At 41.0% G+C, this 9,623-nt stretch overlaps 1 non-coding gene across 1 annotated transcript; it reads right to left on the reverse strand.

Moving 5' to 3' along the window:
- Positions 1-2,194: 2,194 nt before the first annotated feature.
- Positions 2,195-2,301, reverse strand: LOC131232167 (small nucleolar RNA R71). Its single transcript, XR_009164781.1, has one exon. It is a non-coding gene; the product is annotated as a small nucleolar RNA R71 (small nucleolar RNA).
- Positions 2,302-9,623: the final 7,322 nt, after the last annotated feature.

Genomic DNA, 9,623 nt, shown 5'->3' on the forward strand with positions numbered 1-9,623 from the left:
CTTATAACCTAAACTTATAACCTATAACCTAACTGTTGTGGGTCAAATATTGCATATCAGACCCAGTTATTGTATGGATTTACAAGCATGATACCGTTTAATGGCCCGATTTAATATTGTTTGTGATGCAGAGTGTATTTACGAGCATGGACTGAAAAAGGGTGCTTAAAGCATGGATTTAATGCTTTGATGACACTAGAGCATGGGACAGACTCAAGAGAACCAAGATCGACAGAATTACACACCAGGGACCTGGAAAAATCGAGAAACTGAAGCTCAAGCGGCCTGAAAGTCAGCCAGAATGCAAGATCACAGGGTTTCCACCATCTGTTCAGCTTGAAACTTTATACATGGCTTGAGGACCAAAACTAACCGTACATGTCAAATTTCAGCCATTGGATCCTTTTAGAAGTGGCCCAACGGACAGATCAGCCCATAAATCAGTGATTTGGGGCTCGCCTGGTATCTGGAAATGCGTCAATTTTAGTTTCAACTCCTTAAATGAGGTAGCAAAACTGATGGACAGAGCAGATTTCTCTCGAACATCACTATGGACCCCACGTGTGTATTGCATGTACACAGGGTACATGACCACGAGAGGTACACCATACTGGGGATCCGGTCAAAACTCGGTTTGACCGAGTCTCCTTCTCAAAATAGGAAACCACATTTCTTGTGGTGTGAAACAGAGCCTCGGTTGGACTCTTGTGGGCCAACACCATGCGTCGAAGGTCCGATCTGGACCGTCTATCAGAATTCTACAGGTCCACTAGCCTTGACCTAGGTGAAAATTTTCTAGGAAGTAGTGTGTATCGGATTTCGACCGTCGAAACTCAGGATGGACGGCGGAATACAATATTCTGTGGGCCACACAGAGTCTAATCTGAAACCAGATATTTCTTACTGGTTTTTGGCACCGTTGCCGGGGACTGACGGTTGTGATTCTCTGAAATTAATTAGGTTTAGAATTAGTTTAGATTATTTTTTTTTTGAACTAACTTGTTTTCCTGTTTTGTAGGATTCTGATATAAGTCTCTAAATTGGTAATTCCTTCCTAATTTCTCTACTTTTTCTACTTGTACAATTAGGGTTTAAATTTTAAAATTTTTTCTAATTCTAGTATTTTCCTATTTTTAGGAAATAGTTTATTTTTAGAAACTTTCCTCTTTTTGTTTTTAGAAACTAGGTTAGTTATTTCCCTTCTAGAAATTCTTTCTAATTTTGGCTCTTTTAGAATCTAATTTTGTTTCCTAATTTATTTTTAGAATTTTTTTTTAGAAACTAACTTTCCTATTGTGTAGGCTGTTAAGGTAGAAATTTCTAATTCGGTAAGCTTTCTCTCTACTCTTTATTTTCTATTCTCTTTTAGTAATTTACTTTCTAGATTAAAACTTTCCTAATTTATTTTAGAAATTTCCACTCCCTTTTAGAAATCAGTTTACTGCTATCTTTGTTTTAAGGATTTTTTCTTCTCTTTTTTTTAGAATCTAACTTATTTTATCTTATTTTGCAGGTTTTTTTTTTTAACTTAGGGACTCCAAGTTGGTAACTTCTTTCCAAACCTCTCTTTCTTTTTAGATTTTCTTTTCCTTTCTTAGGATTAGGCTTTGAATTTGATTGAGGGCTGCGAGTGTTTCATGCCCAAGTGGGCCCGTGACAACACTCGACGTCTCTTGACTGAAGGAGGATTGGTTGAGGGGTTGACTATCCATCGCAGGACTAGACACCGCTCAAAATCCCCTGAGTTAACTGAAGTTATGGCTGAAGACCAACCTCCTCTACTTCCACCCAGGATGGAGGATACCCAAGATGGGAATGAGGTGCATCAGGCACCCCGCCTCGTACTTTACGAGATTATCTACAACCGGCGGGAGTGAGTACGCCCTCATGCATGATTTTCCTTGAAAACACAGGACAAATGGACATCAAGCCAGGAGTTATCCAACTCCTTCCCAAATTTCATGGACTTGAATCAGAAAGTCCATATTTACATTTAAAAGAGTTTGATGAGATTATAGCTACATTATATTTTCCTAATGTATTTGAGGATACAATCAGGCTGAAACTCTTCCCTTTTTCCTTAAAAGGGAAGGCTAAGACGTGGTTACATTCACTGCGTCCTAGATCCATTGGCACATGGAACGACATGTAGAGGGAATTCATAAAAAAATTCTTCCCACAGCATAAAACGATTACCCTCAGAAAAGCAATCATGAACTTTGCTCAAAAGGAAGATGAAACATTCTTTCAATGTTGGGAAAGGTTCAAAGATTTGGTCAGTTCATGCCCACAACACGGATTTGAAACATGGCGCATTACAAATTTCTTCTACGATGGACTGACATCTTCCATGTGCCAAATGGTCGAAACAATGTGTAATGAAGAGTTCATTAATAAAGATGTCGACGAGGTATGGGACTACCTCGACAGTCTGGCTGAAAAAACACAATCTTGGGACTATTACCCAAAATCAAACACCACATCTAGACCAACTCAATCTAAGGAGAAAGGCGGAATGTATCTCCTGAAAGAAGAAGATGATTTCAAGTATAAAGTGAATAATCTCATTAGAAAATTTGAGGCCATGGAAGGAAAGAAGGATAAGGTCAATGAAATTGTTTGCGGCATCTGTGATTGCAACATTCACACAACTGAAAACTGTCCTACAATACCTGCCTTTCAAGGAGTGTTGAATGAACAAGCCAATGCTGTAAACAACTATCAAAGACCTTTTCCTAGACCTAACTCCAATACGTACAATCCTGGTTGGAAAAATCATCAAAACTTTAGTTGGAGGAATGGACAAATGGCTACCCCTCAAGGTTTCTTCAATCAAAATCCAAATCAAGTGAAACCTTAAGAGGAACCGGTTCAAAATTCCATATAAGAGCTGGCTCAGGCAATGCGGGGAATTACAGATTTTGTACAAAAGATAGATTCTCGTATGACGGTTATAGAAAAGGGGATGCTTCCTACATAACCTCTCCCCAATCCTAAACTGCAGTACGAGATTAGTGATCCCGGCTCTTCAAATCAGATGGGGCATGCTAAATCCATGACCACTCGTAGGAGTGGAAAGATCATTGATAAAACTCTTCCGGTTAGGCCCAAAAAGCCTCAAGAACCAGAAGAGGACAACAATGATGGATCTAGTGATGCCCCACAAAAATTAGAACTGGAACTTCTAGAGAAGTCAGTTGCTCCGTTCCCCTAATGGTTGGTTGCACCAAAACGTCTTTCTAACTCTCAGGATATTCTGGAGGTGTTGAAACAAGTGAAAGTTAACATTCCTCTACTTGATGTCGTGAAATAGATTCCTTCATATGCCAAATTTCTGAAAGACTTATGCACGACCAAAAGACGGCAAAGTATTCAAAAGAAAATCTTCTTGACTGAGAAAGTGAGTGCCATCTTGAAGCAAGATGTGCCGCAGAAATTCAAGAATCCCGGTAGCCCAACTATATCATGTGTAATCGGGAACCATCGAATTGATCACGCACTTCTTGACTTAGGAGCAAGCGTAAATCTGATTCCCTACTCGGTATACAAACAGTTAGATTTGGGTGAGATAAAACCCACCCTGACCACACTACAACTTGCTGATCGCTCTGTTCGTGTACCAAGAGAGATAATTGAGGATGTGTTAGTCCAGGTCGATAGATTTTACTACCCTGTAGATTTTATCATCTTGGACACTGAACCCATCAATAACATGAGCACTCAGATTTCCGTCATTCTTGGTCGCCCATTCCTTGCCACATCAAATGCAATTATCAATTGCAGGAATGGTGTCATGACTATGCCTTTTGGAAAATTGACATTGGAGTCAAACATCTTTTTCAATAATGACAGCAACTCAGAGGATGATGACAATTTCCACGACATTAACATTATTAACTCTTTCGTGGAAGATACGACACCTCTAACCTTATCCTCCGACCATCTAGAGACGTGCCTGGCCCACTCCCATGATTTTGATAATGACATGATTAGGGAGACGTGCGCCTTGCTTGATACTGCACCAGTACTTGAAGTTAACCGGTGGAGGCCACAATTTGAAGAATTACCACAAACCGATGTAGTGCCTCTACTGTCTAACCTCAAGCCGCCGAAGCTTGATCTAAAACCTTTGCCCTCTGATTTGAAATATGCCTATTTAGGTCAAGATGAGACATACCCGGTGGTGATCTCTGCCCACCTGAAGAAAGAACAGGAGAGTATGCTCATATCTACTCTCATTAGCATAAAGGAGTCCTGGGATGGACGATAGCGGACCTCAAGGGAATCAATCTCTCGATTTGTACTCACCGCATATATCTTGAGGATAATGCAAAAATTGCTCGACAACCATAACGTAGACTAAATCCAAACATGAAGGAAGTGGTTAAGGCTGAGGTTCTTAAATTATTGGACGTGGGTATCATATACCCTATATCTGATAGTCAATGGGTGAGTCCAACTCAAGTGGTCCCTAAGAAGTCCGGAATCACCATCGTAGCCAATGCTAATAATGAACTCGTGCCAACTAGAGTCACTACTGGTTGGAGAATGTGCATTGACTACAGGAAGTTGAATACCATCATGAGGAAAGACCACTTTCCTTTACCATTCATTGATCAGATCCTGGAAAGGTTAGCTGGTCATTCCTATTACAGTTTCCTTGACAGGTATTCGGGCTACAACCAGATAGAGATAGCCCCTGAAGACCAGGAAAAGACCACATTTATATATCCCCACGACACCTTTGCCTACCGAAGGATGCCATTCGGACTATGTAATGCCCCTGCCACCTTTCAGCGATGTATGCTTAGTATCTTTTCTGATATGGTGGGGCAATATCTAGAGGTCTTCATGGACGATTTCTCTGTTTATGGTCCATCTTTCAGCAAGTGCTTGGAAAGTCTTAAATATGTGCTGAAAAGATGTGAAGAAAAGAACTTGGTACTTAATTGAGAGAAGTGCCATTTCATGGTTCGGAAGGGAATTATCCTTGGGCATATCATCTCGTCCAAGGGAATCGAGGTAGATAAGGCAAAAATTGATCTTATCTCTAACCTACCTCCACCAAAGAACATCAGAGACGTGCGATCCTTCTTAGGACACGCAGGATTTTACAGGCGATTCATAAAGGACTTTAGTCTCCTCTCTCGTCCTTTATGTAATCTTCTTCAAAAGAATGCTCTGTATGAGTGGACTGAGCAATGTCAGGAAGCTTTCACCAAGCTTAAGGGCACGTTAACCACTGCACCTATCATGCAGCCACCCGACTGGAGCCTTCCTTTTGACCTTATGTGCGACGCTTCTGATTATGCTCTTGGAGCGGTTCTAGGCCAAAGAAAAGATAAGAGACCCTACGTCATCCATTACGCGAGTAGGACTTTAAATCCGGCCCAAGTGAACTACTCAAATACCGAAAAAGAACTCTTAGCCGTAGTGTTCGCCTTGGACAAATTTAGGTCCTACCTGATCGGATCCAAGATCATTATCTATACAGATCATGAGGCACTGAAGTATCTTCTTTCTAAGAATGATTCTAAGCCCCACCTGATACGATGGATCCTTCTACTCCAAGAATTTGATTTAGAAATTAAAGATAAAAATGGAGTAGAAAACGTTGTGGCCGATCACCTTTCTCGCCTTAATACCTCTGATTCCCTTGAGATGACCCATATCAACGACATGTTCCCTGATGAACAACTGTTCAAAGTCTCCCATTCACCTTAGTTCGCTGATATTGCTAATTATCTTGCTACAGGTGCCATACCGACACAATGGACTGTGCAAGATAAGAAGAAATTCTTCACCGAGGTGCGCAACTTTTTCTGGGATGATCCCTATTTATTTAAATATTGCCCAGGCCAAATCCTAAGGAGATGTGTCCCAGACGATGAGCATCAGAGCGTCATCTCCTTCTGTCACTCACAGGCCTGTGGTGGTCACTTTTTTGCTAAAAAGACCACGGCCAAGATCCTGCAGTGTGGCTTTTACTGGCCCACTATGTTTAGGGACACTCATGAGTTTTGCAAAGCTTGTGAGCGTTGTCAGAAATTAGGAGCATTGTCCCATCAAAATATGATTCCTTTGAATTCCATCCTTATCATTGAAGCATTTGATTGCTGGGGCATCGATTTCATGGGACCATTCCCTCAATCGTTTAGAAATCTGTATATTTTGCTCGCCGTGGATTACGTCACTAAATGGGTCGAAGTGATTCCGTGTCGAACTAATGACCATCGCACGGTCATTAAATTCCTAAAAGAAAACATCCTTTCTCGATTCGGAACGCCTCGAGCCATCATGAGTGATGGGGGCTTACACTTTTGTAATAAACCATTTGAGAGCTTAATGAAGAAATACGATATCTCTCATAAGGTGAGCACCCCGTACCACCCACAGACAAGTGGGCAAGCTGAGATTTCTAATAGGAAAATTAAACACATTTTGGAGAAAACGGTTAACCCTGATCGTAAGGATTGGTCAATCCGATTGACCGATGCCTTATGGGCATACCGTATTGCCTTTAAAACCTCTATTGGAATGTCTCCCTTTAGACTTGTCTATGGAAAAGCTTATCACTTGCCTGTGGAGCTGGAACATAAAGCGTACTGGGAGATCAAAAATCTTAATTTCAATCTGGACAATGCTGGCTCGCTACGCAAACTTCAATTGAATGAACTTGAGGAAATCCGGAATGATGTGTACGATAATTCAAGAATCTACAAGGACAAGATGAAAGCATTTCACGACCAACACATTTTGTGAAAATTATTCACACCTGGTCAGAAGGTCCTTTTGTACAATTCTCGATTACATCTCTTTCCGGGTAAGCTTCGATCTCGTTGGACCGGCCCTTACATTATGGTCACTGCGTATCCTCATGGGGCCGTTGAGATAAGAGATCCTGACAATGGCAAGGAGTTTAAAGTAAATGGACATCGCTTAAAGCCATTTGTCGAGAAGACATGTCCATACCTCTGACTGATCCTGTTTACCAGGATTGACCTCCTAGTCTGATGGAGGTATAGGTAGGTTTCCTGTTTTCCTAGGACTAGGATAGTTTCGTTTATGCTGTTTTAGGATAGACGGTAAACTTAGCGCTCTTGGGAGGCAACCTAGCCTTTTAATTTATTTTATTTTAGTTAGTTAGTTTAAATGTTTGTGGCTAACATTGCTACAAACCCTCACGAGACTACAACTCATCCACTAGGGGCAACCTAGGGGTTTAAAGGATTGTTGCATATACTAAATACAATCGAGAGCACCTGCGAAAGTGGTATAGGTAGGATTTTATTTTTGTTATTTTTTTATATTTTTTTTACTTCTGTTGGTTTTCTCTTGTGCTAACCTGCTCTTACGTAGATATTTTTAGAAAGCTTCTTAATTCTTTCGTCCAGGTACTATCTTTCCATCACTCTTATATTTTCGTTGTCCCATGTGCATTGCATGCTTATTTCTTTTACATTGAGGACAATGTAGATTTTAGGTTGGGGGTGGGAGATTAGGTTTCCTAATCAGCGTTTTCTTGGTCTTGAGCAAAAATTGTGAAAATTGTGAAATTTTTTAAATTTTTCTGAACTTTCTTGTGAACTTGAAGTGATTTTGACGGTCATCTAGGGCATTTAGAATTTCAAGATGCGTGATGTTGGTACTTTATGACTCTTGGATTTAGTTATCTATTAGATTTCACAGTTAAATTTAAATTGTTAATCCATGGTTAGAGGTTTTAAACATTGATTGAGTCATGATTTCACATGTCACATTTCATTTACACATTAAGATTTCATTTTGATACTGAAGGGTTAATTTGGTGATCAGTAAGCATGGAAGAAACCATCTTGAAAAATTGCCCGTCATGATCAATTGAAAGGAAAAGATACCGTTGAAAGAGGTTAGGCAAGGACTCTTCACTATAGGTTTGCTCCCTATACGTGTGGATTTCATTCCCTACGGATAATACATAAAAAGGTTTGAGTACGCAGTCTTCACCATAGGTTTGCTCCCTATAGGTGAGGAGTTGTTTTGGTATTACTTTTAATGAAAAATAAATAAATAAATCAAAAGCTGAAGGAATGAAAAGATGATCTTCGAGGCAAGCTTTGGTTATCATGGACTCTCTTGCTGGTTACCAATGATATCCTGAAACAGAAAATTGCATATTAATACTGAAAGCCGAGATTACACGATACACCCATGGAACTCAATGTTTAGAATTTTTCTGATTGTGGGATTAATATTTGAACTTGATTATGAAGTTTACTGCAAGCTTGATTCCAGGAGAAAATTCCACTCACCATTCATAAATCTTAGAATTCTCGCATCTCGATTATTTGTTCACAAGTCACTTGGGTTTATACGAATTGTCCTTTATTTTTGAAATTATTTTTCGCATACCTTGCTCGGGACTAGCAAGATGCTGGTTGGGGGTTGTGTTGTGGGTCAAATATTGCATATCAGACCCAGTTATTGCATGGATTTACAATCATGATACCGTTTAATGGCCCGATTTAATAGTGTTTGTGATGCAGAGTGTATTTACGAGCATGGACTGAAAAAGGGTGCTTAAAGCATGGATTTAATGCTCTGATGACACCAGAGCATGGGACGGACTTCAGAGAACCAAGATCGACAGAATTACACACCAGGGACCCGAAAAAATCGAGAAACTGAAGCTCAAGCGGCCTGAAAGTCAGCCAGAATATAAGATCACTGGGTTTCCACCATCTGTTCAGCTTGAAACTTTATACATGGTTCGAGGACCAAAAACTAATCGTACATGTCAAATTTCATCCATTGGATCCTTCTAGAAGTGGCCCAACGGACAGATCAGCCCATAAATCAGTGATTTGGGGCCCGCCTGGTATCTGGAAATACGTCAATTTTGGTTTCAACTCCTTAAATGAGGTAGAAAAACAGATGGACGGAGCAGATTTCTCTCGAACATCACTATGGACCCCACGTGTGTATTGCATGTACACAGGGTACATGAGCATGAGAGGTACACCATACTGGGGATCTGGTCAAAACTCGGTTTGACCGAGTCTCCTTCTCAAAATAGGAAACCACGTTTCCTGTGGCATGAAACAGAGCCTCGGTTGGACTCTTGTGGGCCACCACCATGCGTCGAAGGTCTGATCTGGACCGTCTATCAGAATTCTACAGGTCCACTAGCCTTAACTAAGGTGGAAATTTTCTAGGAAGCAGCGTGTATCGGATTTTGATGTTGAAACTCAGGATGGACAGCGGAATACAATATTCTGTGGGCCACACAGAGTCCAATCTGAAACCAGATATTTCAGAATGCAGTGGACAGCGTGGATTTCTCAAAACAAAAGTGATGTGGGCCCCACCATCAGTACAGCGTAAGTGCGTTACGCACCCCGTTTCGCAGTCCGACGCTGTCCGGCTTTTGCGGCGAGTTGTGCGTTCTTGGAGGCGATCGGACGGATGATCTGTACCGTCCATCATGTAGGTCTGCCAAAAAACTCCCAGAGGACGTTCTCCTTTTAGAAAGAAAGCAAGAAAAGTGGGGAGTAGAGGGCGCTGGCTCCTTGACTGCGTAACAAGATTTACGCAGAGGAGTTGTTGCTGCGAAAGGAGTGCAGCTGGCTGTCTTTGGCGCACGG

The sequence above is a fragment of the Magnolia sinica genome, chromosome 17 (assembly GCF_029962835.1).
Source record: "Magnolia sinica isolate HGM2019 chromosome 17, MsV1, whole genome shotgun sequence".
In the NCBI taxonomy this organism is placed as follows: domain Eukaryota; kingdom Viridiplantae; phylum Streptophyta; class Magnoliopsida; order Magnoliales; family Magnoliaceae; genus Magnolia; species Magnolia sinica.